At 43.9% G+C, this 5,000-nt stretch overlaps 1 protein-coding gene across 1 annotated transcript in view; it reads left to right on the top strand.

Moving 5' to 3' along the window:
- LOC134075241 (Krueppel-like factor 7) overlaps positions 1–2,205 on the top strand; it is a 7,768-nt gene extending 5,563 nt beyond the window's left edge. Inside the window, exon 4 of the mRNA XM_062530807.1 lies at positions 1–2,205. This exon is cut by the window's left edge and continues 1,366 nt beyond it. The gene's annotated coding sequence lies outside the window, so the exon portion shown is untranslated.
- The last annotated feature ends 2,795 nt before the right edge of the window (positions 2,206–5,000 follow it).

The raw sequence follows: 5,000 nt of genomic DNA, 5'->3' as shown, positions 1-5,000 counted from the left end.
GGCCTAGTGCTAATGTAGCTTTAGCTCATTGACCATGTACATGGACTTGGCCTAGCGCTAAATAGCTTTAGCTCATTGGCCCTGTAGCTGTGTACATGGACCTGGGCTAGCACTAACGTAGCTTTAGCTCATTGGCCCTATAGCCATGTACATGGACCTAGCGTTACCGCTAACGTAGCTTTAGATCATTGAACCTGTAGCTGTGTACATGGACTTAGTGCTAACGCTAACGTAGCTTTAGCTCAGAAGACTTTGGGATGTTGCACCCGATGCCACTGGGCCAGTAGTGCATTCATAAGGTTAGTATTTCAGCTAGCAAGCCAGCGTGAGAGTCAGATTAGCGGTTAGCTAACAGACCACTGTGAGAGTCAAATTAGCATGTAGGCTTACAAACCAGTGTGAGAGGCAAGCTAGTTATCTAGCAGACCAGTGTGAGAGGCAAGCTAGTTATCTAGCAGAGGCACTTGTCAAAAATATCTGCTACGCACTTCTGTGTCACTCCGAGGTGTCACGACCATCACTGCCATATTTGTTTTGTTTTGTATTTTTGTTTTGTATTTGTTTGTTTTGTTTTGTATGTTGGTTTGTATTTGTTTGTTTTGGTTTTGTATTTTTGTTGCTGTCGGAGAAGCCACTATTGTTCAGTGTTCAACCCAGAAAAAGTTATTTTTGTAAAGTTTTATTTCTGTGTGAAGTATCCATGATGAGTTTGTTTATTTTTGTATGGTTACTGAGTTACTTGTGTGAGAGGAAGCATGGCATGTGTGTGTGTGTATGTGTGTGTGTGGTTTCTATGGATGCAGTGTAGCCTGAAGGTGCCTTAGTTCCTGCTCATATCTGGCGCCCCCTGCAGGCAGCATGGACGTGGCGCCTTGCTGAGACAACCGACCAATCACCGGGACAGCTCAAGTAAAGGGTTCAGGAGGTCTTCTAATTGGTCAATACATTCTGGCCAGTCTGCTCGGATTGGTGGATAAACCCTTGCCTCTTTGCTCCTATTGGTGGATAATCTCTGGATCCTCTATTCTGATTAGTGGAAGAGCCCTTGCCTCTTTACTCCTATTGGTGGATAATCTCTGGATCTATTCTGATTGGTGGATGAACTGTTCATTGTACGTCCTTATCGACGTCTCTGGACTCACTGCTCATTGTCACCTGCTGACTTTGGATACACCTGACACCTATCACCTGTCTCACCTGTTACCTGTCTCACTTGTTGGGGTTCTGTACAGCCCAGTCGCACATTTTTAGTCATGAAAGTTTGTCCCAAAGAAAAATGGGTTTTCATTTACCGTGCTATGCTAATTATGCTAATTTTAAAAAATCGGACATTCGTCTCCTAAACAACCGGAGCACCAGTGCCCCCTAGTGGGTTGTGAGGGCATTGCTGGTAGTCCTGACCTGCCCACGCATTAAATGATATAGCTTCACTGGGACACGGATGAGAGAGGGGAGTCGCTTAATCAGCAGTGGCCTCAGCTACTCACCTGTCACCTGTCTCACTGCACCTTACCCCCCACACACACATCCACCTCACACACACGCACGCACACACACACACACCTGTCTCACTGCACCTTACACATGGACACGTTTCATTGCAGCGCTGTAATATAGTCATGGTCACAAGGATCTCTCAGTAGCTTCTGTGTGTGTGTGTGTGTGTGTGTGTGTGTGAGAGAGAGAGAGGTTTTCAGAGTGTGTATGATACACATACGTTACGACAGAAGAGCGGACTGTGCTTAGGACAGAGAGAAATGTAAAGTGTGTGAGTGCTCGGAAAGTCAGGAAATGATCTGACATTTCTAAAACCTGAGTCAACCCAAAACACTGATACACAGACTAAACATTACCACTGATATCAGACACGCACGCACACACACACACACACACTCTCACCATGAGTCTTAAAAACAGGCAAAATGAAATCTCAGGAGAGCAAGCAATGTCCAAAAGCTTCTGTTTGTGTGTTTGTATCTGTGTGTGTCTGTGTGTGTGTGTGTGTGTGTGTGAATGCTGCACTAAATGATGTTGTGTATAAAATGTGTATAAGAGCAACAGATTTTATTTTTGTTTTGAGTTGTATGTGTTCTTTTGAAATGCTGCATTTCTGTTAAAATTGTTTTTGGAAATGTATTATTTTTGTTATTTTTCTGTATGAATGTATTTTTATTGGAATAACAATGAAATACTCTTATGAAAAAATATTTGTGTGCTTCGTATCTTTGAGTGTGTGTGAGAGAGAGAAAGAGGAGAGAGATTATAAATACATATTAACATACACACTTAAAGGGACACACACACGTGCACACACACAGGGTCATGAGCTGAATCCAGTCTGCAGGGGGTGAAAGGGTGCAGAACTAACTGAAATAAAACCGTAGCAACGGTGAAGGGTGTGTGATGTGGGTACACCATGCCAATCTCTAGCTATGGTGAAGGGTGTGTGATGATGTGGGGTACACCATGCCAATCTCTAGGTATATGGTGAAGGGTGTGTGATGTGGGGTACACCATGCCAATCTCTCGGTATATGGTGAAGGGTGTGTGATGTGGGGTACACCATGCCAATATCTAGCTATGGTGAAGGGTGTGATGATGTGGGTACACCATGCCAATCTCTAGGTATGGTGAAGGGTGTGTGATGTGGGGTACACCATGCCAATCTAGCTATGGTGAAGGGTATGTGATGATGTGGGGTACACCATGCCAATCTCTAGGTATATGGTGAAGGGTGTGATGATGTGGGTACACCATGCCAATCTCTAGGTATATGGTGAAGGGTGTGATGATGTGGGTACACCATGCCAATCTCTAGGTATGTGAAGGGTGTGTGATGTGGGGTACACCATGCCAATCTCTATGTATATGGTGAAGGGTGTGTGATGATGTGGGTACCCCATGCCAATCTCTAGCTATGGTGAAGGGTATGTGATGATGTGGGTACACCATGCCAATCTCTAGGTATGGTGAAGGGTGTGTGATGTGGGGTACACCATGCCAATCTCTAGCTATGGTGAAGGGTATGTGATGATGTGGGTACACCATGCCAATCTCTATGTATATGGTGAAGGGTGTGTGATGATGTGGGTACACCATGCCAATCTCTAGGTATATGGTGAAGGGTGTGTAATGATGTGGGTACACCATGCCAATCTCTAGGGATGGTGAAGGGTGTGTGATGTGGGTACACCATGCCAATCTCTAGGTATGGTGAAGGGTGTGTGATGTGGGGTACACCATGCCAATCTCTAGGTATATGGTGAAGGGTGTGTGATGATGTGGGTACACCATGCCAATCTCTAGCTATGGTGAAGGGTGTGTGATGTGGGGTACACCATGCCAATCTCTAGGTATATGGTGAAGGGTGTGTGATGATGTGGGTACACCATGCCAATCTCTAGCTATGGTGAAGGGTGTGTGATGATGTGGGTACACCATGCCAATCTCTAGGGATGGTGAAGGGTATGATGTTTGTTTTTATTCCAAAGGCCAACGGAACTTCATCAGGATGCATAGTACCCTGGATCCACAAAATAACTGACCTTTTTAAAAAAACAAAAAAACAATCTGCCTGTCTCTCTGCAGTGCACTATGGGAATTTACTGTAATATAATGGTGCCCACACATGTGCACCCTGTATTTAAGAAGAAAGAAAAAACAATTATGGATGTACTGTAGATACAGATACATTCTTCATTTACAAAGACCATTGGTGTCCTTGAAGGATTTGACTCTTTTTATAAGGACATTAGTGCCCAAACTTTTGCATACAGCTCTCTCTCTTGCGTGCGCTCTCTCACTCTCTCTCGCTCTCTCTCTCTCTCAAGTCAAGTCAAGTTTATTTATATAGCGCATTTCATACACAGAGGTCATTCAATGTGCTTTACATAAACAAAAACCATCTCTCTCTCAGACACACACACACACACACACATACACTCTTTCTCTTTCACACACATACTCACACATACACACACACACGCACACACACACACGCAGACAGACACACATATGTGCACGCATGCTCACTACCTCAGATGATGTCATTCATTACTCCTCCACTCTCTTTGGGGTTGCCATCCCATGAGACTTCCTCACTTACAACATCCCACACACACACACACACACACATTTGCGCACGTACACACACATTCACGCACGTGCACACACACACACACACACAGAGACTCACCCCCCTCCGCTGTCTTTGGTGACTGAGTGTCCCTTGAGATTTGCTCACTTAGCAGTGAACAACATTTTTCTCTCTCTCTCATACACGTCATATTTTGTTTCTACTAGAAAAGTCTCTCTGTTTCTCTCTCCTGATCTCTCATTTTGCCTCCCTCCTCTCTCTCTCTCTCCTATCTCTCGCCCTCCCTCCTCTCTCTCTCTCTCTCTCTCCTATCTCTCACCCTCCCTCCTCTCTCTCTCTCTCTGTCCTCTCTCTCGCCCTCCCTCCTCTCTCTCTCTCTCTCCCACTCAGGTGGAAGAGTAACTTCACTATTCTTTAAACTAATATTATTATATAAAAACAGAATAAGCCCACATTGATTTAGTAGTAGTAGAGTAATAATACTAATAGTGATATACATCAGTGTTGCAGTGCACATCATTAGAGCACAACATGTTACTGAAGTTAAGTTTACTGATTGTCTGCATTCTGCTAATTAACATTTCATTGTAATGACAATAAAATTGCAATTATCATATGAATTACTAATATAATTTGTGTATCAGGAAAAGTAGCCTACATGGTATATCAAACAGTATAGTCTACATAATGCATGTATCATGTAGGCTTTTCATTTATTTCATTTGATGTTATTCTTGAAATCATGTGTATTGTAGACTGTTGTCACATACAGCAGGACCTCCTCCTGTTGTCTCTTCAGATGCGCTGTCGAGGTTTCTCTGGTCAGCTCCACCTCCACCTCAGCAGTACTGCAGCACACACACACACACACACACACACACACACACACACACACACACACACA

This window comes from Sardina pilchardus, chromosome 2 (assembly GCF_963854185.1).
Source record: "Sardina pilchardus chromosome 2, fSarPil1.1, whole genome shotgun sequence".
Lineage (NCBI taxonomy): Eukaryota > Metazoa > Chordata > Actinopteri > Clupeiformes > Clupeidae > Sardina > Sardina pilchardus.
Note: the sequence above shows the minus strand (reverse complement) of the source record. Positions and strands in the feature narration are given on the sequence as shown.